General features: G+C 37.7%; 1 non-coding gene across 1 annotated transcript; it reads right to left on the bottom strand.

The window, feature by feature from the left end:
* Positions 1 to 17,464: 17,464 nt before the first annotated feature.
* LOC119470688 lies at positions 17,465 to 17,527 on the bottom strand. Its single transcript, XR_005199627.1, has one exon. It is a non-coding gene; the product is annotated as a U7 small nuclear RNA (small nuclear RNA).
* Positions 17,528 to 27,613: the final 10,086 nt, after the last annotated feature.

Raw genomic sequence — 27,613 nt, 5'->3', positions numbered from 1 at the left:
GCAGAGTCATAAGGCCCCCATTCCAGGCCCTAGCTCCCAGATGAAATTTCTAGGTACACCCTGGGCCAGGAGGGAATCCACTGCCTTGAAGGAAATGACCCAGTCCTAGCAGGGTTTATCACCTGCTGACTAAAGAGCCCTTGGACCCTGAATAATTAGCAGTGGTAACCAGGTAGTACACGCAATGGGCCTTGGGTGAGGCTCTGAAACATGTTGGCTCCACATGTGACCCAGTACATATACAGCTGTGGTGGCTATGAGGAGAGACCTCTTCTGCTTGAGAAAAGCAGAAGGAAGAGTAAGGGGGACTTTTTCTTGAGCTTAGGTATGAGCTCAGTCACCGTGGAGAACATCAAGAGGGCTCTTGGGGTCCCCAGCTTTAGGCCTTGGCTCTTGGATGGCATCTCTGGACCTATCCTGGGCAAGAAGGAAGCCTGCTTCCCTGAAGGAGCTGTCTCAGGCTTGGCAGCATTCACCCAAGCTAACTGAAGAGCCCTTTGGCCTTAAGTGAACGTTGGTGGTACCCTGACAGTACTCCCCACGGGCCTTTGGTGTTTGCAGAAACATGGAGAGACTCCTTTGCCAGGGGAAATGGGAAAGAAGAGTGGAAAAGACTTTGGTGGTTTTGGCCCCATCTTAGCTGCAATAGAATAGAGCACCAGGTAGGCTTCTAAAAATTTTGACTCTAGGCCCTGGCCTCTATACAGCATCTCTGGTTTGAGGGAACTTGGCATGCTTAAGGGAAAAACACAAGCCTGACTGGCTCTACCACCTGCTGATTGTAGAGCCGTAGGGCCTTGAGCAAACATAGGCAGTAGCCAGATGGTGGTTAAAGTGGGCCTTGGGCAAGGCCCAATGCTGTTCTGGCTCCATGTCAGATCCAGTGTAGTCCCAATGTTGGTGGCCACAGGGATGCTTGTGTCACCCCACTCACAGCTCCAGGTTGCCCAAGGAAAAGAGAGAGACTTTGTTCATTTGGGGTAAAGTGTGGGAAAGAACAAGAGTCTCTGCCGGGTAATCCAGAAAATTCTAGCAGATATTATCCAAGAGCACCAAGGTGGTACCTTTATGAGTCTGCAAAAAACCCAACATTACTGGGTTTGGGGTGCCACCTTTTGCAGATATGGTTGCAGAGAGCAAAAACATAGATTGCAACACCCAAGTCTCTTAGAATACCTAGAAATATTTCCCAAGAAGGGCAGGTACAAATCCCAGAGGGCAAAGACTACAGTAAATACCTAACTCTTCAATGCTAGACACAGATGAATATCCACTAGTGCCAAGATCATCCGGTAAAACATGCCTCACCAAACAAACTAAATAAGGCATCAGGAATTAATGATGGAGAGACAGAGATATGTGACCTTTCAGACAGAGAATTCAAAATAGCTGTTTTGAGGAAAATTTAAAAAAATTCAAGGTAACACAGAGAAGGAATCAGAATCCTATCAGATTAATTTTACATAGAAATTGTAATTATTAAATTGTAATTATTAAAAATAATCAAGCAGATATTCTGAAGTTGAAAAATGCAATTAGCATACTAAAGAAGGTATCAGAGTTTCTCTCTTTTTTTTTTTTTTTGACACAAAGTCTCGCTCTGTTGCCCAGGTTGGAGTGCAGTGACGTGATCTGGGCTCACTGCAACCTCTGCCTCCTGGCTTCAAACGATTCTCCTGCCTCAGCCTCGAAAGTAGCTAGGATTACAGGTATGTGCCACAATGCCTAGCTAATTTTTATATTTTTAGTAGAGATGGGATTTCACCATGTTGGCCAGGCTGATCTCCAGCTCCTGATCTCAGGTGATCTGCCTGCCTCAGCCTCTTAAAGTGCTGGGATTACAGGCATGAGCCACCACACCCAGCCTAGAGTATCTTAATAGCAGAATTTATCAAACAGAAGAAATAATTAGTCAGCTTGAAGGCAGGCTATTTGACAATTCAATCAGAGGAGACAAAAGAAAAAAGAATTTAAAAGATTAAGGCACACCTGAAACATCTAGAAAACAGCCTCAAAAGGGCAAATCTAAGAGTTATTGACCTTAAAAGGGAAGTAGAGAGAGATATAGAGGTAGAAAGCCTTTTCTAAAGGACAATAGAAAGTCTTCCAAACCTAGAGAAAGATATTAATATTCAAGTATAAGAGGGTTATAGAACACTAGGCAGATTTAACCAATGTAACCCAAAGAAGACTACCTCAAGGTATTTAATCATTAAATTCCCAAAGGCCATGGATAAAGGTTATTGTTTGAGGCAGCAATTAATAGCCTACCAACCAAAAAAAAGCCCAGGACCAGACGGGTTCACAGCAGAATTCTACCAGACATACAAAGAGGAGCTGGTACCATGCCTTCTGAAACTATCACAAACAATACAAAAAGAGGAAATCCTCTGTAACTCATTTTATGAGACCAACATCATCCTGATACCAAAACCTGGCAGAGACACAACTGAAAAAGAAAATTTCAGGCCAATATCCATGATGAACATTGATGTGAAAACCCTCAATAAAATACTGGCAAACCGAATCCAACAGTACATTAAAAAGCTTATCCATCACGATCAAGTTGGCTTCATCCCTGGGATGCAAGGCTGGTTCAACATATGCAAATCTATAAACGTATTCCATCACATAAACAGAGCCAAAGACAAAAGCCACATGATTATCTCAATAGATACAGAGAAGGCCTTCCACAAAATTCAGTAGCCATTTATGGTAAAAACTCTCAATAACCTAGGTATCAATTGAACATATCTCAAAAAAATAAAAGCTATTTACAACAAACCCACAGCCAATATCATAGTGAATGGGCAAAAGCTGGAAGCATTCCCTTTGAAAACTGGCAAAAGACAGGGATGCCCCCTCTCACCACTCCTATTCAACATAGTATTGGAAGTTCTGGCCAGGCAAGAAGAAGAAATAAAGGGTATTCAATTAGGAAAAGAGGAAGTCAAATTGTCTCTATTTGCAGACAACATGATTGTATATTTAGAATACCCCATTGTGTTAGCACAAAATCTCCTTAAGCTGATATGCAACTTCAGCAAAGTCTCAGGATACAAAATTAATGTGCAAAAATCACAAGCATTTCTGTACACCAATAACAGAAAAACAGAGAGCCAAATCATGAGCAAACTCCCATTCACAATTGCTACAAGGAGAATAAAATACCTAGGAATACAAGTTACAAGGGATGTGAAGGACCTCTTCAAGGAGAACTACAAACCACTGCTCAATGAAATAAGAGAGGACACAAACAAATAGAAAAACACTCCATGCTCATGGTTAGGAAGAATCAATATTATGAAAATGGCCATACTGCCCAAAGTAATTTATAGATTCAATGCTATTCCCATCAAGCTACCATTGACTTTCTTCACAGAATTGGAAAAAACCACCTTAAACTTCATATGGAACTTAACAGAGAGCCAGCATAGCCAAGACAATCCTAAGCAAAAAAAAAANAAAAAAAAAAAAAAAAAAGCTGGAGGCATAATGCTACCTGACTTTAAAATATACTACAAGGCTACAGTAATTAAAGCAGCATGGTGCTGGTACCAAAACAGAGATATAGACCAATGGAACAGAACAGAGGACTCAGAAGTAATGCCACACATCTACGACCATCTAATCTTTGACAAACCTGACAAAAACAAGCAATGAGGAAATGATTCCCTATTTAATAAATGGTGTTGGGAAAACTGGCTAGCCATATGCAGAAAGATGAAAATGAATCCCTTCCTTACACCTTATACAAAAATTAACTTCAAATGGATTAAAGATTTAAACATAAGACCTAACACCATAGAAACCCTAGAAGAAAACCTAGGCAATACCATTCAGGACATAGGCATATGCAAGGACTTCATGACTAAAACACCAAAAGCAATGTCAACAAAAGCCAAAATAGACAAATAGGATCTAATTAAACTTAAGAGCTTCTGTACAGCAAAAGAAATTATCATGAGAGTAAACCGGCAACTGACAAAATGGGAAAAAATTTTTGCAACCTACCCATCTGACAAAGGGCTAATATCCAGAATCTATGAAGAACTGAAACAAATTTACAAGAGAAAAACAACCCCATCAAAAGTGGGCAAAGGATATGAACAGACACTTGTTCAAAAGAAGACATCTATGCAGCCAACAAACATATGAGAAAAAGCTCATCATAACTGGTCATTAGAGAAATGCAAACCACAATGAGAGACCACCTCATGCCAGTTAGAATGGTGATCATTAAAAAATCAAGAGACAACAGATGCTGGAGAGGATGTGGAGAAATAGGAATGCTTTTACACTGTTGGTGGGAATGTAAATTAGTTCAACCATTGTGGAAGACAGTGTGGTGATTCTTCAAGGATCTAGAACTAGAAATACCATTTGACCCAGCAATCCCATTAATGGGCATATACCCAAAGGATTATAAAACATTCAATTATAAAGACACATGCACATGTATGTTTATTGAGGCACTGTTTACAATAGCAGAGACTTGGAATCAACCCAAATGTCCATCAGTGATAGACTGGATGAAGAAGATGTGGCACGTATATACCAAGGAATACTATGCAGCCATAAAAAAGGATAAGTTCATGCCCTTTGCAAGGATATGGATGAAGCTGGAAACCATCATTCTCAGCAAAGTGACACAAGAACAGAAAACCAAACACTGCATGTTCTCACTCATAAGTGGGAGTTGAACAATGAGAACACATGGACACAGGGAGGGGAACAGCACACACCAGGGCCTGTTAGGGGTGAGGGGCTGCGGGGGATAGCATTAGGAGAAATACCTAATGTAGATGACAGAGGGATGGATGCAGCAAACCACCATGGCACATGTATACCTATGTAACAAACCTGAACGATCTGCACATGTAGCCCAGAACTTAAAGTATAATAAATAATAATACTAATAATAAGTAAGATAAGATCCATCTTTGAAGGCAATTTCCATCTAATTGGAAGGGAAAGGCATACAGAAATAATAAAAGCAAATAGCAGAAAAAGGCATGTGCTTTAGAGCAGTATAAACAAATGACATTGTGAAGAAGGAGTGAAAACACAGAGATCCTACTCAGATCAGCAAACTGGGATGTCTTCATGGAAGATGGCATTTAAGATGACCCTTGAAACTACACGGAAATTTTGACAAAGATGTGATAAGAAAGAGCATTCCAAAAGAGAAAACTGCATAAGGAACAGCATAGGCCAAGCATGGTGGCTCACGCCTGTAATCTCAGCACTTAAGGAGGCTGAGGAGGGTGGATCACTTGAGGTCAGAAGCTCGAGACAAGCCTGGCCAACATGGTGAAACCCCCTCTCTATCAAAAACACAAAAATTAACAATGCGTGGTGACACACGCCTGTAGTCCCAGCTATTCAGGAGGCTGAGGTGGGATAATCAATTGAACCTGGGAGGTAGAGGTTGCAGTGAGCCAAGATCATGCCACTGCATTCCAGTCTGGGTGACAGAGTGAGACTGTCTCAAAAAAAAGAACAGAGTAGAACTAAGGTACATAAAGTAGTTGGGTGTGGCAGGAATGAGAATAGAGACAAATAAGCAAAGCGTGATTATTAAAAAAAAAGAAATTGGTCTATGTGTACCACACTTACAGATCACAACTCTAGCCAATAGCGAGTGGAAGCTGTAACATCCAAAACAAGCTATTTTGTAGACTTATGTAAGGTTCCTGAATAAATATAAATGATATTTTTGTTCATCCAGTTTAACCCAGGTTAAATGCTTTAAGCCAATGCAAAGTGCTAAGCTGAGCCCTTTCCTTAAGTGGCCTTCTTTTTAATAGATAGATTAGAGGAACCAAAAACATGCTGAGTTTCCTTAAATAAAAATATGGATAAACTAAGGTAAACATTGATGATTAGAGTTAGTTCTGACAGAAAGGAACGTGGAAAGCTTTGTGAAAAATACCCATTTAAGTGGATTTTGAATGGGGACAGGGACTGGAGAAGATGGAAGTGGGAAGATCAAGGTCCTAGCTCTATGTTTAATGCTGGTGAAGAATCAGCACAGAACTCCTAGAGATGTGGGTGCTTCTGGATTAACTTGCAATCTGATCACAGAAGCAATCTGAGCCAGTCAATTAACTGTGGTTGTTCAATTAGCTTTCATTTAATTGTTATGATGGATAGAAAATTTATGAATTCTGAGAAATATTCCATGCATTCAAGTAAAGGCTTTTTCTTTTAAAAGCATCATTATTACAAACATATTATATGTGACTACTATTCCCTCGATATGGGGAAAGAAAGAGAGCGTTTGTGGAAGGGTTTTGGAGAAGCAGATAATGACCTTGAGATCTAAAAATAAGATATAGGGAGGACACATAGAGAGGTATAGGGAGGATATCCCAAGCAGAGAGAGCAGTAAGTGAAGGGGGCAACAGGGAATTTAATGGAATCAAGAAATGCCAGTAGTTGTGAAGGGTTGCAGTACAGGAGGGTTGACAGAGAGGAGTGATCATAATGATGTATGAGCCACATATTCTGAGGCCTCATATACCACATGAAGTTTAGCTCTTATCCTAAAGACAATGGAAGTTATCAAAGCGTTTTATTCAAGGATCAGATTTTCACTTTAGAAAAATCTCTCTGGCAGGTGGAAGAAAAAGAGACAAGTAATAAGTAGGCAGATTGAAGCCAGAAAGACCAGTCAACATTCCAAGAGACAAGTCAGCAGCCAAAACATGGTGGGGGCCTCTAGCCGAGTGTATAACTAAAGCTTGTTCCAAAGAGCTGGAGAAAGAACCCATGTTCAAACTGCCTGGTTATATCATTAAAGTCTCTCGCCACCCCTTGTTTGTCAGAACATTACTTGAGCCAATTTTTTAAACCATAAGCCTGAGGAACAAGAATATCACATACATTGAGGAAATTTTAATTTAATTTTCCTAAGAGCTGGAAACTAACTTCTTGCAAAGTTCAGCACATTCCTCAAAGCTGCTCTCACTTCCCTGCCTGGCTGAGTCAGGAAGGAAAAGGGCTTCGTTGCTAAGACAACTCCATCCAAGGCCCTCCACATTGCCTGCCCTCTGCTTAAACCTGCGGGGATTGCTTGGAAAATTACAAACCTAAACTATAAATGCCACTTCACTTATCTTTTCCAGAAATGCCACTTAGATCTCCCTTTCTAGCAACCTTTTTATTTGTTAACAGCTTCTCCACCCCAAACTCTCTCTTTTCTAAAGGAAACTTGGACATTCCAGTCCAACTAGATTTTATTTTCTGATACTTTCAGACTACATTTGCAATTATTCTATTTGTTTGAAAAGCATTCTAAGAAGTAGAGAGGGAAAGAGAAAGGATGCGTCTGATCTAATATATTACTCAGGTCTAGGTGCTATGAAGCTTACAAGTACCAAATCTACATTCATTTCTTTGTTGAAACATATGATACCATATAATGAGTAATAGCAATATTATATGTTAGCATCTGGATTTCAACAAAGTATTTGGCAAAATTTCAGGATAAGGAATAAGGTAAGGAAATGAGGACTGGATAAGGTTGTATGGCTAGCATGATTCAAATCTGACAGTATCTACAAGGTGTTGATTAATGAATTGCTGTCATATTGTGGGAAGGGCTCTAATTTTAACCCTTTCCTTTTCCTCAAATGCATAATCACTTAGCAACATATGCTGTTAATTGTGCAAATGACCCAACTCATTTAGTGCAACACTAGGCACTTAGTAATTGTTCAATAAATGCTGTTGAGTTTAACGGAGAGGAAACTGTTGATACTTTATGTGACCAAATCACAATTGTAAATGAGTTCATTAGCCTGAAAGTCAAAATACAAATATGATGATATTGAAAAGGGATAAATGAATTTTGTGCTTTTGGAGTCAAATAATCAATGGTAGAGCTATAGCACTTGGAAAGCCCAATTTAACACATAAACTAAAACATGTCTTTAAAAAGTTAGCACTACAGGCTAAATATGAATTAATAGATGGTTTCCTTCTACAAAATTAATCTAGGTTACAGAATCTCATGTGCTGATCAAGGGTGATCATAGCCTGTTGGCTTCTGCACTGTTTAGATAACATCTGGAAACTATATTTCATGCTAGGCACTGCATTTAAAAAGGATCATTAATCAAGAGACCATAATGCCAAGGGACTCCTATAAGAAACAGGTAGAGATATTTGGATTATATGGTCAGATTATTTTTTAGAAACTTTTTTTTTGAGACAGACATCTCACTCTGTCACCCAGGCTGGAGTGCAGTGGCATGATCTCGGCTCACTGCAACCTCTCCTTCCCAGATTCAAGTGATTTTCCTGACTCAACCTCCCAAGTAGGTGGGACTACAGAGGTGCACCACTATGCCCAGAAAATTTTTGTATTTTTAGTAGAGACGGGATTTCACCATGTTGGCCAGGCTGGTCTTGAACTCCTGACCTCAGTTGATCTGCCCCCCTCAGCCTCCCAAACTGCTGGGATTACAAGTGTGAGCCACCACACCTGGCCTGTTTTTTAGAAACTCGAGCAGGAGTAGGGCTGATAATGGGATTCTTCATGATAGCTACCACTGCATATCCAAAAGCTATTATCTGCAAGCAAGATTCAAATTTTTCTTAGTAGCTCTAGCTTAGCTCAACTAAGCTAAATTTAAAATAGCTTAACCAGGAGCTTGAAAAAAAATTACAAGCAAATTTTTGGCTCTAGATAAGAAATATTTCTTTACCAAATAAAACGATTGACAAATGAAACAGTGATGTCCCCAAAGTAATAGTAAAATGCAGGTAACTTTTAAAGCAAATTATTGCATAAAATAGTTTCATGGGTTTTTTAATGTTTGTAAATTTATTAAGCAGCCCCCCTCAAGTACTCCATATTTTGAGGTTCAATCCCTCTCTAAGACTGTCCGATTGTGATCACAGTTATGTTGTCAGAAAGCCAAGAACAAAACAGAGAGTTAAGCCACTGTCCATAGTCTGCATGATGATGCAGACTATGACACATAGGGTTTAAGAAATATTAATTCAAGACCAGGCGCTGTGTCTCATGCCTGTAATCCCTGTACTTTGGGAGGCTGAGGCGGGCAGATCACTTGAGGTCAGGAGTATGAGACCAGTCTGGTAACATGGCAAAACCCATTTTTACTAAAAATACAAAAATTAGCCGGGTGTTGTGGTGCATGCCTGTAATCCCAGCTACTTGGGAGGCTGAGCCAGGAGAATCACTTAAACCCAGGAAGCGGAGGCTGTGGTGAGCTGAAATTGCACCACTGCACATTCCAGCCTGGGCAACAGAGCAAGATTCCATCTCAAAAAATAAAATAAAATAAATAAATATGAATTCAGTTGAATTCCACAAGTGTTTTTGGATTTCTTCTTTTGAACTAGGCACTTGTAGGTGCTGAATTTGTAATTGAATAAGACTTAGTGCTTGGCCACTGGAAGTTTATAGTCTTGTGTTGAAAAACGTCCCGAATAGATAACTTCAAGATGCTTCCTGTAACAGTGCCTGCTATAGTCAGCACTTGTATTAGTCTCTAATTGCTGCTGCAACAAATTATTGAAATTTAGCACATTAAAACAGCAGATTTTTTTTTTTTTTAATCTTGATCTGTCACCCAGGCTTGAGTGTGGTGACATGATCATGGCTCACTGCACCCTTAACCTCCTGGGCTCAAGAAAAGCTCCCACCTCAGCCTTTTGAGTAGCTGGAACTGTAGGAATGTGTTACCATGCCCAGCTAATTTTTGTATTTTTTTGTAAAGGTGGGATTTTGCCATGTTGCCTGGGCCAGTCTTGAACTTCTGGGCTCACACGATCCTTACAAAGTGCTGGGATTACAGGTAGGAGCCACCATGCCCAACCAACAACACAAATTTATTCAGTTTTGGAGGTCAGAAATCCGAAATGGCCACAGAGGTGGTACCTGTGAGTGAAGTGAGCCAGCTGGGACATAGGGCAGGAGGAGGGCCCATGCCCTGTATACATGAGGAAGCTGCAACTGAGCTCCAGCCAGTTTTTGCCATGTAATATTTAGCCTAAAGTTGTTAGATATTTCAATTTTTCAAGAGAAGCTGCAAATCTGGGTATTTACTATAAAGAATCAAAAACTATCACACTTGCAACTCCTATCAAACACCTTTGTGGACCAATTTGACCCACATTCTACTAATTTGCCAACTCTAGTTTAAGACAAAGAAAAGACTTGGCTAATTAATCAGTGGTTCTTAACCTGGAGTCTGGAATAGAATTCAGGAGTCTACAATAGAATTCAGGAGTCTATGAGTCTAAAAGGGGAAAAAAAGATGTATCTTATTTTTATTTATGTAACATAATTTATATATCTATAGATCTCTATATTTAAACATAGAAAATAAATACTATATCTTTATTTTACTAATCTCTAACAGAAATTTACTATCTCCTTATTTATGAACATCAGTCACAGACCACAATACTATTGGGAATACCTGGAAATATCACCCATAGAAATCACAAATGTTTTCGTATTATACTACCGTGTTGCAGTGTCTCAAAATGTCTTCTATGCTCATCTTCCCTTTGAAATGGGCCATTTATGTATCTACCCTAGATCTTGTTGTGTAATATACTAATGAAGATGCACATACAACATTATTATCATGGATTTGCTTTTATTTTAATATTTCAATAACTATATTTAATCATATTTGGTTATCTTTGTAATGATATTTTATTTAACAAACTTAGAAAGATTATTCTGAGATTTCCATAGACGTCATAAGACTACAAAGGGATTCATAGCACAAGTGTCTCTGTCTCTCTCTCTCTGTCTCTTACACACACACACACACACACACACACACACACACACACAGATATACACACAGACATACAGACATACACACACACACACATATAGACGTACACAGACACATGCACACATGCACCAACTTTTGAACCAAATGAGGGGAATGAAGGAGAAGGCAAGACAAAAGACTCCTCAAAAATTTTTGATTAAATGTTTATTTGTGGCCACCTGGCACTTGTCAGTCTGTAACTGTCACTGAAGCACTCTTATTAATTTTTACTGCCTCTCAGGTGCTGCAGTTAAGTCTAATTTCAGTGACTAGGAATGACTGAGTCTTGGGAAAAAAAAATAGAAGCTGTTTTTAAACTGTATTATTAAAGTGGGCTACTCTAGGAAATGCATTTTATTCAATAAATCAGTCACACAGAAACTTAGGCTGTATAGTGAGAGATGCTGTTCTTTTATTTGAGATCTTGCTGTGCCAAGGAGCTTCTGATGGCTTGCTCGCCATCCCTTTCAACCAAAGACTCTCTCTCTGCTGGTGTATGATCACTGGTTTCTTTGCAGGTCTGGGAAATGTGCTTGGCTTGCTCCCTGTTATGGGATGCCTGCTCAGATTGCTGGGTTTTGCAAGTTGAGCTCAGCTGTGGGTTTTTCTTGCTTCCAGGAGACTTGGGTTGGCTTTTCACATTCCTAGGTCTCGTGTCTGAAAACCTTCAGCTTGGCTTTACAAACGATCCTATAATGTAACACTAGCTCCTGAATGGTAACATAAGTTTGGTAATAATCATAAAAGAGAAATAGGGAGCTATCAGAGATTATTAGCATGGGCATATGAGTTAAGCCATATTGCAACAAATCTGTTTCAAGGGTAATAATCTCAGTTTGGACAGAATTGAATTCAAGACCTCAGCCTCTCTGGCATTTCCCACACCCACTTCTTCTAACTGTGAAACTTTCCAGATATGTACTTGAATGATATATGTTCCCAACTAGACTTCAGTGGTCTTCTAAAAGAAAGTCTCCTCTCAACCTCTTTTTTCAGCCCTGAAATTTTTTGAGCTCTAGGTACCCAAATATTCTCCAAAGTTATATACAAGGAGGTTCCCATACCTCTCTATGGTCTTCAAGGACAGAGATTATTGTTTCTTTTGTTCATCAGGTATCTCTAGCCTGGCACATAAAAGGTGTTCAAAACATATTAGTTGCTTTAACAAATAAATGAATATATACAATATGAATAATTATAATTACAATGCTTTCCTCAAAGATTATTGAAAGAATTATTTGAAAACATTCATTAACTTGTAAGTCCTATGAAAGTGAATAAATTGGATTCACTAGTGCCATTAAACCATGGTTAATCCCACACCTTCTCTTTATGTTGTGTCCAATGAGAAGTGCAGAAAGCACATTTATACAAACTCTAATAGTCTTTTATTTATACAAAAACCCATTTCTAAGCAAAATTGTGCAAGTGACATGTTTCCTACTTGCTGCCATTCAAACCTCCTTTTATCAGTGCTTCTCTATTTTGAGGGGTTCTCAACTTCCAGGAGCCCAAAGCCCTCACAGAATCTTGTACATTTTACATAATTAGTTTTGGAGATTCTCTCATCCTTACCGCAGACTCTGAGCATTTGCCGCTATTGCCTCTTCATCATCACAACTTATTTTTCCTATCTTATATTCTTCCTCAACATTACGAAGCCAATCTGAAAACTTGGTGTATGTGGTCATGGTATCAGCAGGTTACTATTTAACATATTTCCTGGGTGGTGTGTGTCTTTTGTTAGGAGCAGCTACTTCAGCCCTCCTGGCAAAATGGCAGGAGAATATTGGCTCTTCCAAGATCACTTCATATGGTACCATGTTGGCGGCTGCCTATTTTATCTGTGCATAAATCCTGCCCCAGTAACACACACTGAGGTGTTTCTCATCTGTACTCCTAAAATGGATAAGAAACTAGGTTCAGATGGCAAACTAGGAGACTCAGGCAAATTGCCCCCTCTCTCTCTGCCTCAGGTTCTTCAACTATAAATTGAAAAAGTGGGGAAGGCAGTGCCCCAGATTTTCTCATATTTTCTGCACCTAAAAGAGTAATGATTCTGGGATTCACTGGAATATGCTTCATATAAAATAAACCAGGTTAAAGGGGAAATCCTTAAGAGACGCTGCTGTTTTTCTCACACTTACCATCAGACTCTTTATGATAATAGAGTAAGAGCCAAAGGCATAATATATATTTTTTTGTATTATATAAGCTTTATGAAAGCAACAAAGTAATTTTTGAAGAATGACCAACCAGGTGCAGCAGCTTACGTGGGTAATCCCAACACTTTGGGAGGCTGAAGCAGGCAGATCACTTCAGCCCAGCAATTTGAGACCAGCCTGGACAACATGGCAAAACCCCATCTCTACAAAAAATTAGCTGGGGGAAGTGGCACGTGCCTGTGGCCCCAAATACTCAGAAGGCTGAGGTGATAGGATTGCTTGAGTATGGAAAATTGAGCCTCCAGTGAGCTGAGATCATGCCACTGCACTCCAGCCTGGGTGAGATCCTGTATCAAAACAGAAAAAAAAAGAATGACCAAACTCATCCTCCAAAGAGAACCAAAGAATACAAATTTCACTGAACTATAAAGTATATATTCCACATTACTATTTTTATTTCCTCCACTTTCAGGATATTGTAGCACCTAGAATGATTCTTCAAGCCACTTATTCTTTGTGATAACACATTTCTGTTGTAGGTTGCAGTATACCTACCCTGAGCTGAGTCTTCATCCTTATCAGGATGATCATCTTCAATGTGTGAAACAAAGATCTAAATTTCCATTTTGTGTGTGTGCGTGTGTGGAGGAATTATTTCCTAGTTGATATTCTTTCTACACACAAAAGCACAAATACCGTGAAACTCTCTATTAAATGACATAAAGCATGCCTGTTGCAGGATGAGATTGTAATGCTATCATTCAATCAGTTTGTGTCCTGCACAGCAGAGGCACCTGTACACAAATATGTTAATCAGGGCAAGGGCAAACTGCTGCATCAAAGAGGAACGCCCACAACCAAAGCTTACAGGCTTAAATAAACAAATAAATTGACTTCTTGATCATGTCCCAACCTGAGATACATGTTGCCAGCTGATACCTCTGCTGCATAGTGACCATTTAGAAACCCAAGGTAAAGGTGGCTCACTTATCTTCAAAATCTACTCCCGAGTAACAACCTAAATTCCACATAGGAGCTTAAAAATAGACCACAAACTGGTAATTTTATCACTTTGTAGTTTAAAATATGATCCACAAATCCTCTTACCTCTTCACCCTATAAATTTGCCTCTCTTTTTAGAAAAATCATGGCATGGTGACTACTTTTATACCATCATATGTAGTGGGTGAACTGTTAATAAAATATAATACAATTCTCATTTTTTTAGGTTCTATTGAAGGAAGAAATAAATCTGAAGATTCATTTATTTCCTTGTACTGTATGTATGATTCTTCTGTCCATTGACAGATGTCAAGGATTGATAGTAAAGCTCTACCTTTTTCAATATCTTATTTGCAATTGTGTTGATACACCAATATCAGGCTGTTCTTTCTACAGCAGTGACTAAACTTTAAAATACAAAGGAATGTGTTCTTTTGTGTTCTGTTTTTGTTGACACTGGATTTTTGTTCTGAACAAAAATAAAAAACTTTTTTTTTTTTGTTAAGTAGTGACTTTGACCAAAAAGAAACATAAACAATGGGTTGGCATAAGCAAGGAGACAGTGGTAACTTTTTATTTTTATAGTGCACTATGAAAGACAGTTTTCTAAAATGTTTGAAGGCTGCTAAGAATGAAATACTTTTAAAGGCCTATGACTTTTTTAAAGATCTGACTTGAAGTATGATCAGCATTCTTCTTTGAGGGATGAAAAGTAAGTCAATTTATTCAGTAGCATATTTACCAACCTAGAAGATAAAAACGTATGCTATTCACATTCATAGAACCCAAGCTTGTTTTCTGCCATGGAGAACCAAGATGTTTTATCAGTTCAAACTGTCACATGGTTTTTTCACAGGGCTAGATCTGTTGGGCAAGGAGTCCCACAGCAGCTGAGCAAACACTCTGGGGTTATATGTAGTTCAAGACCACCATAAGGGTTGCTGGAGGAGGGTAGGCCAGCCACTCTGTGGGATTTGAGGGAGTGGCTTCTGAGAATTAGATGGTCTCAGGGGCCACATAAGCCTGATTGTGCACACCCGCCTTCAGTCTGGTCATAGATCCCCACTAGGGTGCTGAGGATCCTAGATCAGCAAGGTCTCACAACCCCCCACCCCCAATCAGGTTAACCCTGGGATCCCTGCCATGCTCCTGTCAGACAGCCAAGACACAGACACTCAACACGTGGCCCTACCTCCCAGAGAACTGCTTCTCAGGCCTCCCATGGCTGTCCCACGGTAATTTTGGCCCAAATCATTTCCTGCTACATTTCCTTTCTCCATTGCTGTGTAGAAAAGTGTGATGGGGCATGAAAAATAGAACTGTGAGCCAAATAACACACTCTATTTGAAAGGAATGTTCTGATATTCTTCAATAAAAAATAATTGTGCTTGTAATATCAAATCTTTGGCTGCAGACTTGCAAAAAACCCAAAAGACCACAGGATGGAGTGGTGTAGACTACAGTGTGGTAGAGAATAGAGACACGAGAGATCGGAAGTACCTGGGAAGAGAAAGTTCCTAATTAGAAGATGTGGTTCAAGTGTTCTTGAGGGCACTCAGTTATAGTCAAGGCCTGTCCATGACACAAAAGGGTGAGGTGAGGTTACTGATACATATAATCTCTGTTTATATTGTCTATAAAATTAATTATACTAATTAACTAATAGTTTGTTTTATTAAGAATGGTTAGAAACCAGTCTCATATCTTGTAGTATATTCATTATTAACAGAAATATTTGTAAACTAAGGTTGTGACATATATGAATGTATTATTAGTTCTAAATATTCTTGGCTGGTAATTCAATTAGAAAGCAGTCATTCTCTTCTCTAGGATGTGCATTCATGTACACACACATGGCACCCAAAGAAGGACTGAAAAGAGAAAGATGAGTAAGGAAAAACAACTAAGGAAAAAGTAAGGCAGAATTGAAAATCAAAACAGAATTACATCTGAAATGATGTGATTAATAAAGTAGCCAAAGAAGGACGCTCAAATATCAAAGTAATACAAGAACAGACATTTGCCAAAGCTCCAAGTAGAATAAGGGAATCATTTCACTGCACAACTGCAACAATATACACACAACTAGTCTTCCTTTCTAGTCATAACAAAAATTACTTGAAACATATACAGAATGAAGGAAAGAATTCTGGTTTTGAATACTGAGGATTCAAGGAGAGTAAAGTTATTTCCTCCAAAGGCTGAAAATCTTATATATATACATGTATGTATATATATATGATCTTATATATATGATCTTATACATATATATATATATATATTCTGTGAGTTTATAAGTAAAATTCCTTTTATCTCTTTCATCTTGAGAGCCTGAAATAATTTAATCTTCTTGCAAAGTTTTTTAAAAAGGAACTGTAAATGTTCACATTATTAAGCATGTATTTAATGGAGAAAAAAGAACAAGAACAAAAATTTCAGCTGAGGCATTTTTGCCAAGAAAAAAATCTCTGAAGTGAATTTTGTGATGGCTTGGAAAAACTAGAATAAGCTATGTTCTTTGTAGATTAATGTTGTTTGGAAAGTTATAGCTGGATTTTAAATCCATTTTATGATAGTGATAAGTCACTTCAAGTTTTTCCTTACATGGTGTTAATTAAGCTACATAAAATCAGGTTCATAAAATAAGCTTTTCTTCTTTCAGAACAGAAGAATCTAGCAGTTATCACTTTAACCAAGTGATCAAATATAGGATCCCCAGTAATGGAACAAATTGTCATGATATGACTCCTGATGTGGTGGTATTGGAAGTATATAACATAATCTATATCGTATTCTCCCAAAAATGTTTAACCTAAATATTAGCACAAGAAAACAATCAAATCCAGGTTGTGGAACATTCTCTAAAACAGTTTGCTCTAACCCTTCAAAAATGTTAATGCTATGAAAGACAAACAGGAGAGGGAACTATTCTAGATTAAAGGAAACTAAGAGACATGACAACCACATGCAATGTGATATGGGTTGGATGTTTGTTCCCTCCAAATCTCATATTGAACTATAATCCCCCAAGTTAGAGGTGGGGCCTAATGAGAGGTGTTGGATCACGGGGGGATCCCTCATTAATGCCTTCGTGCCATTCTCATGGTAATGAGTGTGTTCTCTAAGTTAGTGTGAGACCTGGTTGTTTAAAAGAATATTGCCTCTCTCTCTCTCTCTCTCTCTCTCTCTCTCTTGCTCTCTCTCTCTCTTTCTCTCTCTCTCTCTCTCTCTCTCTCATGTGCTCGCTCTCTCTTTGCCTTCTGCCAGCATTGTAAGCTTCCTGAGCTCCTCACCAGAAGCAGTTGCTGACACTATGCATTGTATATAACCTGCAGAACCATGAAACAATTCTAGTATATGCATTTTCATTGTACTATTCTTTCAACTTCTGAGTAGGTTTGAGATTGTTTAAGGACACTGGGTTATTAAATAGTAAAAGAGGACTATTTTTCTCTTTTTTGGGGGGAGGGGAGGGGAAGTTCTTGCGAAGACCAGAAAACCTGCTAGACAAATTCTGTAAGAACTGTAACTCTCTGTGTTTCTGGTAATAAGTGAAGAAGGGACAATACACTATCTCCATTTTGCAATTTCTATTATACCCTCCCAGATCTAAGTGCTGAGCATCACTGGTTATAAAATAAAAGATAATCAGATACTATATGCCTTTTAAAGAATAGACCATTACTATGAAGTAATCTTGTCAAAAAATCAAACCTAAAATTGACCAAAGACCTAGATTAGTCATTTGCAAGCATCAGGATTAGGATAACCGAAGAGGCTTGTTAAATAAGATTGCTGGACTGCAAGTCCAGAGTTTCTGATTAAATAGATTTAGGATAAAGTCCAATCATTTTCATTTCTAACAAGTGGGAGTGCTGAGCCTACTCCATAATCACCTTTTGAGAGCAAATTTAATAGATCAACCTGCTAATTTACAGAAACTGCAAAGGACAGAGGAACATGATAAATAATACCATGGGAATGCTGTCAACAAAACCAGACTGTGGGCAAGTCTAAAAGAAAACACACTCTGTGTGTCTTAAATAAATAAGTTGCAATTTAAATAAAGATGAAAGGGGAATACATATGTTAAAGAAGATTTAGGCCGGGCCCCATAGCTCATGCCTATAATTCTAGCACTTTGGGAGGCCAAGGCAAGTGGATTACTTGAGCTCAGGAATTCAAGACCAGCATGGGCAACACAGTGAAACTCTTGTCTCTACAAATAAATACAAAAAATTAGCAGGGTGTGATGGTGTGCACAGATCACCTCAGCCCAGGAGGCCGAGGCTGCAGTGAGCCCTGATCATAATACTACACCCCAACCTGTGGGAAAGAGCAAGACTCTGTCTCAAAAAAAAAAAAAAAAAAAGAGAGAGAGAGAGAGATTTAGAAGATATGCCAATCAATTGCAATATGTAAAATTCTAGATTCTTATTTAACATTCCTTTTTTAAAAGTAGTTATTACATTTAAGAGAAAATTAGAAATTTGGCAGTAGACTGGATGAATTACTACTTTTATAGATGTGTTAGTTGTTTTTTGTTTTGTTTTTTTTTAAGAGAGTTCTTCCAGCACTTTGGGAGGCCAAGGCAGGCAGATTGCTTGAGTCCAGGAGTTTGAGAGCTGCCTGGAAACACAGTAAAACCCTATCTCTACAAAAAAATACAAAAATTAGCTGGGTGTGCTGGCACACACCTGTAGTCCCAGCTACTGGGGAGGCTGAGGCGGGAGAATCGCTTGAGTCTGGGAGGTAGAGGTTGCAGTGAGCTGGGATTGTGCCACTGCACTCCAGCCTGGATGAAAGAGTGAGAACCTGTCTCTAAAAACAACAACAACAAAAAATCCTTTTATGATGCCAGGCATGGTGGCTCACACTTGTAACTCCATCACTTTGGGAGGCTGAGGTGGGTGGATCACCTGAGGTTGGGAGTTTGAGACCAGCCTGACCAACCTAATTAAACCCTATCTCTACTAAAAATCATCTGGGCTTGGTGGTGTATGCCTGTAATCCCAGCTACTAGGGAGGCTGAGGCAGGAGAATCCCTTGAATCTGGGAGGTGGAAGTTGCAGTGAGCCAAGATGGCGCCATTGCACTCCAGCTTGGGCAACAAGAGTGAAACAAAAAGTCCTTTTTTGTTGGTGCCAGCATGTCTTCCAGGCATATTCAAAGTACATGTGATGATTTCTTCATTATTTTGACATTTACGATGTCAAATTACTTAACTACCAAACACACACATAATCAACATAAGTTCTGTTTTAATCACAAGCAAAAATATAAAAAATAATTTAGTTTAATTGTGAAAATATCACATATAAAGAGTATATTATAATAATAGCAGCCTTGGAGCCAGGTGCATAATGTCATGAAAAATCTTGTCCAGCTCATGAAATAAAAATCCACAATCCTTGGGGGAAAAAAGAATATATTATCAATGTATAGCTTAAAAAATAACAATAAAATGAAAACCTGTGCATCCATCACCCAGCTTAAGAAATAGAATACTATCAGGACCCCTAGAAGATCCTGAGGGCTCCATATAAATAACCTCCCCATCACTGCCCTGGAAGTATGATGAAATTTGAGCTAACCATTTCTTTGCAGAACTACATGCTTTTGCTGCTTAACACTATAGTTGTATCTGTTTAGATACTTATATGAATAGAATAACACATATACATTTTTCTGTGTATTATTTATTGTTGCTGTTGTACAACCTTATATGTTTGAGATGTAGCCATGTAAGCAGTAATCCCTCTATCTTCACTGCCATATAGTATTCATTTGAACAGATAGTTCAAGATTTATCCATTTTTGTGTTGATGGATGTTTCATCTCTTCTTATCCATCTTTTCAACCACCTTACTTGATTGAGCTATTATTACCTCCTTTACAAAGTTACGATAGAATAGTGATGGTGATCAGTTCTTCCTAACTTGAGTGGAATATTTCCCATTAATCATGATGCTAATTTTTGGGCTGAAATATACATTTATATCATGGTAAAAAAAGGTATCCATATATTGCTATTTAATTGAGTGTTTTTGTCAAAAATGATTGCTGAGTTTTGGCAGGTGCCTGTTCAACATTTATGGAGATGATGGTGTGATTTTTCTCATTAGTTCTTCCAATTTAATAATTTTTAATATAGAAGTGTCATTGATTCATGAAATGAATTCTCCTTGCTAATGACACTTGAATCTTAAAATTTGTTCCTAGAACTTATTTAGGAGTTTAGTATCAATATCTACAAGTCAAATTGATCTGTAGGTCTTTTCTTTAAAACAACATGTCAGAATTTGGAATCAATGTCATCTTCATGTCATAAACAGTTTGGAATAGTACTTTTTTAAATGCTGTGGTCTGTCTAAATAGCACTAATATTGTCTTCCCTTTAAGGACTCGGTATAACTTTCCATAGAAACAAATGGTTCTAAAGCTTTTCTTTATTAATTTTCTCTATTTCTTCTAAGGAGGTCATTTTGTTTGGATTTGTCTATGTCTTTTCTGATTTCAGTGTGGATATGTTATATTTTCTTAGATAAAAGTTATTGTTGTCCAGGAGTCATGGCTATACCTATGATCCCAATACTTTGTGAGGCCGAGGCAGGAGGATCACTTGAGCTAGGAGTTGGAGAAAAGCCTGGGCAGTATACAAAACCTCGTCTCTACAGAAAATACAAAAATTAGCCAGATACAGTAGCTGGTGCCTGTGGTTCCAGCTACTTGGGAGGCTGAGGTGGGAGGATCACTTGAGCCTGGGATGTGGAGGGTGCAGTGAACCAAGATTGAGCCACTGCACTCCCAGCCTGGTTAACAGAGCCAGACTCTGCCTCAGAGAAAGAAAAGAAAAAGTTATTCTTCTCATTCAGATTTCCAAATATGTTTTCATGGAGCTGAGTGAAATTCTCATGATTCTTTTAATTTCCTGTTTCTGTCTTTATTTCCCTATTATTTCTTCTTTTATTTGGGTTTTTTTGTTGCTTTTTTGATTAGCTGACTTAGTATTTTATCTATGTTATTGTTGTTTTAAGGAACTGTTTATATTTAGTTATTAGTATTATGTTTCCATGTTCTAAATCACTAATTATTTTGTTATTTAATTCTTCCATTTGCTTTGCTTATTTTTTCTTTTTCATCCAGATGCTAAAACTTTATTAATTTTTCACTCTTTAAATTCTAAGAAAATTATTTAAAGCTATTAAATTTTCCTCTAAATGTTGCTTTAGTTCTATCCCATTTATATGGATATTTACTATTCCCATTATTGTTCTCTTATAAAAGTTCTATGATACTAGTTTGTGTTTCCTTGTTAACCCAGTTGTTTAAAAAAGAACTTAAATTTTTTCATGAATTAATTTGTAGTTTATAATCTTAGTCATTGTATTACACAATGTTGGTTGTATTATTTCTGTATTTTAGAATTTAATGAGTTTTTTTAACTGACCTAACAGCACAGTTACTTTTTTATATATATTGAGAAAGCAACTAAAAGATATTTTTTTGTATTTTAAGTGTACAGATTTTGAGAAATATATGTGTATGTATGTATCTTATCTATCCTATTAACTATTTTCTTTTTAGTTCTTTATATCTCTATTTATGGTCCTTTTGACTTACATTGACTGCTTCTTCCCTTCCAAACACATGGCAGAAATGTTCCTCCCGACCCCTTTTCGGTTAGAGTTAGCTATATTAACTGTTTAGAATGGTAAAATGTAAGCCACAGTAATGTTCATCACTTCAGGTAGTAGCCTTTACAGGCTGATGCACAATTTATCATGCTCCCATTTGCTTGACACGGTATCCAAAGAGAACATTTCAAATAAAAGAGGATATATCAACTTACATACCTCAGTAAAGAAGACATTGAGAGCAGGTCCCTGCTCACTCATGACGGACATGTAGTGAGCAAGAATTAAGTCTTTGTTAGTTTAAGCTACTGAAATATAGGGATGTGTTTGTTATTTAGCAGAATAAACATAACCTACTCTGCCCTATTATAGAAGTAGGGAGTGCAACAGTCTTCAAGTTAGATTGATTTGGCAGCCCAGTGATATTTATCAGACTCAATTTTTCCACTATTCACTCTTGAGTTAAGCTTCATGCTTATAACAAGAGATGCAGTAGTTCCAGAGCTCATATTCAGATAAGAAATAGCAAATTCAAGAAGAAAAAGACCTTTCTTCCAATTTTCTCTTAGAAGCAGGGAAACTCCCTAAGGTATTCCAGCAGATAGCCCTTAATACATCATCAAGTAGAATTGTGTCACATGCCCATTTCTGAACCAAGCACTGGAAAAGGGAATGGAATTTTCATGATTGACTTAGATTAGTGATCTAGGATGAAAGAGATGTCGGGGTGCTAACCACAATGATTTCTGCCAATAGCAAATAATCTCTTTGAGTATGTACACTCAAATGCAGGAGCTACTATATTTAAATATGTTAATCATAACAAGAAATATATAATAGAAACCAGGCATGGTCTGCACTTGTAGTCCCAGCAACTCAGGAGGCTAAGGTGGAAGGATCACTTGAACCCAGGAGTTTGAGGCTACAGTGAGCCATGATCCACTGCCCTCCACCCTGGGCAACAAAGCAAGACTGTCTCAAAGAATAGTAACAAAAATAAAAATAAATGCACAAGATATAGATGTACAAAATATAGATGGGAGAGCTACAAAATTCTGATGACAGAAATCAAAGAACTAAATAAATGCAAAGATATTCCATGTTCATGGTTAGGAAGACTTGGTATTACTAAAGTATCAATTGTTTCCAATTTGATCTACAGACTCTATACAATCTCAATTAAGATTCTAGCAAGTTATTTTGTGGATATTAACAAACAAATTCTAAAGTTTATGTAGAGGCATAAGACCAAATAGCCACAAATTGAAAGACAGCAAAGTTGAAAGACTGATACTATCTGACTTCAATGCTTACTATAAAGCTATAGCAATCAAGAGAGTGTGGTATTGACAAAATAATAGACAAAATGGAAAAGGATAAAGAGCCCAGAAGAAAAACCCACACAAATATAGTCAACTGATCTTGGACAAAGGAGTAAAAGCAATGCAATGCGGAAAAGATAGTCTTTTAACAAATGGTGCTGGAACAAACAGATATATACATGAAAAAAGATGAATCTACATACATCCCTCACAAGAATTAACTCAAAATGGATCACAGATCTAAACATAAAATGATAACCTAGGAGAAAATCTAGATCTCCTTAGATTTGGTGGTGACTTTTTTAATGCCACACCAAAAGCGTGATCCATAAAAGAAAGAATAGAGAAGCTGAATTTTATTAAAATTTTAAAATTTTTTGCTTGCAAAGACACTGTCAAGAGAATGAAAAGACAAATTATAGAGTAGGAGAAAATATTTGCAAAGACATATAGATAAAAGACTGTTATCTGAAACATACAAAGACCTCTTAAAATCCAGAATTAATAACAAAACAACTAGATTTAAAAATGGGTCAAAGGCCTTAACAGACCCTTCATCTCACCAAAGATGAAGTACAGATGGCAAATAAGAATATGAAAAGATTGTCCACGTCATGTCATCAAGAAAATACAAATTATGACAACAATGAGATAACCCTACACACCCTTTAGAATGGTCAGAATTAGAAACACTGATGACCAAATGCTGGTGAGGATGTGGAGCAACAGGAACTCGCATTCATTGCTGGTTAGAATGCAAGATGGTTAGGTCAGGCATGATGGCCCACGCCTGTAATCCTAACATTTTGGAAAGCCGATGTAGGTGGATTGCCTGAGCTCAGGAGTTTGAGACCAGCCTTGGCAACACAGTGAAAACCCATCTCTGCTAAAATACAAAAAATTAGCCAGGCATGGCGGCATGTGCCTGTAGTCCCAGCTACTTAGGAGGCTGAAGCAGGAGAATCTCTTGAACCCAGGAGGCAGAGTTTGCAGTGAGTCAAGATCACGTCACTGCACTTCAGCCTGGGCAACAAAGCAAGTCTGCTCTCCAAACAAACAAACAAACAAACAAACAAACTAGAATACAAGATGGTTATAGCCACTTTGGAAGACAGGTTGGTGATTTCTTATAAAACTAAATACGCTATGGTTTTACCATATGATCCAACAATCACAGTGATATTTACCCAAGAAGTTGAAAACATATGTCCACACAAAAATCTGCACACGGATGTTTATGGCGGCTTTATTCATAATTGTAAAACTTGAAAGCAACCAAGATGCCCTTCAGTAGGTAAAAGAACAAATAAACTATGGTACATTTAGACAATGGAATATTATCCAATGCTAAAAAAAATGAGCTATTGAGCCTTGAAAGACATGGAAGAAAGTTAAATCCATATTTCTAAGTGAAAGAAGTCAATCTGAAAAGGCTGCATACTATGTAATTCCAACTATATGTCATTCTCGAAAATGCAAAACCATGAAGACAGTTAAAAGATGAGTGATTGTCACGAGCCAGAAGGATAGGGATAGATGAACAGGTGGAACACAGGATTTTTAGGACAGTGAAAATACTCTGTACAATGCAATAATGGTGAATACATGTCATTATTAATATGTCCAAACCCACAGAATATATAATATCAAGAATCAGCCCTAATGTGAACTATAGACTTTGGGTGATAATTATATTAATGTAGGCTCATCAGTTGTAACAAATGTACCACTCTGGTGGGGGATATTTATAATAAGGATCGTATGCATGTGTGGGAGGCAGGGAGTAAATGGGAAAGCTCTGTACTTTCCTCTCAATTTTGCTATGAATCTTAAACTGCTCAAAAAATAAAATCTATTAAATAAAAATAATTTCTTTAAATGAGGCAACTATCACTATGGATACTTTGCATAGCATTACAGAGATAATGTACACATTCAAGTATAAACCATTTGTTTACAGATGGGAACATAATGTTTGCACCTTTCTTTTTTTAACTTGGTAAAATATTTTAGAGATTATTTTGAAGCTACTTTTGCAAAAATTATAATTGAGGAAATTATGGCAGTAAGAGAAATCTGACATGGCTGACTCCATCTTGTCTCAAGCCTCACAGGTTAGCTGTCTTTGCTCATTACTGGGCGTGATCCAACCTAACTTTGGGAGAAATTTACATTATAGTTTAAATACTAGCCCTTCCCTCAAACTAATCTGTGCTTGTAAAACTAACAAAAGGTCACTAAGCTAGCATGAGAGGGGCCTGAATTCTAAATCAGCACCAGCCATTATTTTGGAGGTTATAAGATTTGGAACTTCCCCAATGACTCTGGAAGATAACATCACTATTGTGGATCCTAAGATTGACCTTTTGAGATGAAAACTGAAATTGAAATTTTCAATTTTCAGGTTTTTGCATTTCTGACTCCTAGATAACCCCACCTGGACCTGCCAACAATTCCTGTGGCTTCCACCCAGGAACTGACTCAGCACAAGATAACAGGTTCCACTCCCTATGTTTTCATTTCAGTGCCAACCAATCAGCACTCCCAACTCACTGGCTCCCTACCCACTAAATTATCCTTATAAACTCTGGTCCCCAGATTCTCAGGGAGACTGATTTGCATAATAATAAAGCTTTAGTCTCTCCTATGCCCCACTCTGTATGAATTAACTCTTTCTCTATTGCAATTGCTCTGTCTTGATAAATCGGCTGTATCTGGGCAGTGGACGAGGAGACCCTGTTGGGGGGTTACAAACTAGAGAACCTGTTTGGCAGTTACAATTTTCCATTAGTACATACATCTTTTTAACATTTGCATTTTATTGTTTTGTATGAATGCACCTTAATTTAATCTGTCTATTCCCTGCTCCATTTATATGTATAGAAGTTATTTTCAGTGTTTTGTTAATATAATGTTTAAATGAGCATCTATTTTTTCCACACTTACGTAGTTATATCTGTAAGAGAAATTCTTAAAAGGGAAGAGTATGTTTACATGAATTACATATACCAACGATGTATAAGTCAGGCTTACCAACTTTAAGACATTATCCAGAGTATACATCTTCAAATAAATGGCTATAAGTACGAAGAGAGAAATTTTGAATGAACATTGTCCTTGTATAAAAACACATTTCTATTTTTAATTTACCACCTTTTAGGGTGAGTTTAACCAGTTGACATTACCACATAATGATTTATTCACAATTTCCTAAGCAATTGAATTAATTTTTAGGGTTTATAGATGTTTCATAGACTTTCAAATAAGAGAGCAAATGGCCGTTAAAAATTGAAGGAAAAAAAAAACCATCAACAGGAATTTGTGAGCAAAAAGAGTAGTTTGAAAAATTATGCTTTCCAAATTTTCTCCTGTTTTGTTCAAGACCTATCTTATTCGCAGTATCTTATCATGTGTCAAAATGTTTTAGGGGTCCTTTGTGAAATACCGAAAGTTACTGAATATATGACTTATTTTTGCAAATGAAATGTTTCTTTAAAATTCAACAAATTTTCAATGAGGTTTAATTAGGCAGAGAAGTAGTTCAGAACTCATTTTTAAAACTTGCATGATAATTAGGGAAGATCAAAGAGTATTCTTATACTCTAACCTGTAAACAACCAACTGTTAATGATTTAACAAATTCCAAACATTATCCTACAGTGCAGAGAAATGAAGCTTATTTTTCAAAGGTGAGTGTAGATTAAGCTAATGGTTGACTCAATTCCTCTTCTCAACAAATAATTTTGTCAGAAACTGCATCTATCACTGCAAGGGTCAAAGTTCATAGAACTCTGGAGCTTGGAGAGACCTTAGTTAGGTATCTTCCTATCCAGCAGATGAGGAAACTGATTTGGCCAATGTCATATTTAGTTACCAACAAACTGAATGGGGACACAGTTTTCCTGACTCTCCATCTGAGCATTCTCTACTATGTATTGCTGTATCAGTATTAACCTAAGTAAAAGCACTCACAACACCACCTGATAATTTTAGCATGGCATATCATTTTTTTAATTGACATTTAAAAACTATTTTATGTTGAGAATTCCTGTGATAAGGAATAGGGATACATCAATGGGGAGGAAAGTTTCTCTCATTCAGGAGTCCATTATTCTGGTAGGAAAATCATATTGCCATAATTAGAAAATGTTCCAGGGCAAGAATGAGACATTCTGCTAGGACTGATGAGCCTTTCTCCTTGGCTTGTTGAGAGTGGTGGCATGTCCCGTATATGTTATCGCTATCCTAAGGTCTATCACAATTGTCAATCTAAAGGAAAAAAAAAAAAAAAAAAAAAAACCTGACCAGGTTCGGTGGCTCACACATGTAATCCCAACACTTTGGGAGCCCAAGGTGGGTGGACCACCTGAGGTCAGAAGTTTGAAACCACACTGGCCAACATGGCAAAACCCAGTATCTATTTAAAATACAAAATAATCTGGGCCTAGTGGCACATGTTTGTAATCCCAGCTACTCAGGGGACTGAGGCAGGAGAATCGCTTGAACCCGGGTGGTGGGGGTTGCAGTGAGCTGAGATCACCCCACTGCACTCCAGCCTAGGTGACAAGAGCACAGCTCTGTCTAAAAAAAACCTGAGGCAAAATTAATGTAAGTAGACAGTTTATTTGGGCCAAGTATTCAAATTGTCCTGAATGGACACT

The sequence above is a fragment of the Cebus imitator genome, unplaced genomic scaffold, assembly GCF_001604975.1.
Source record: "Cebus imitator isolate Cc_AM_T3 unplaced genomic scaffold, Cebus_imitator-1.0 Scaffold37, whole genome shotgun sequence".
Classification (NCBI taxonomy): domain Eukaryota; kingdom Metazoa; phylum Chordata; class Mammalia; order Primates; family Cebidae; genus Cebus; species Cebus imitator.
This window is presented reverse-complemented; position numbering and strand designations above follow the sequence as displayed.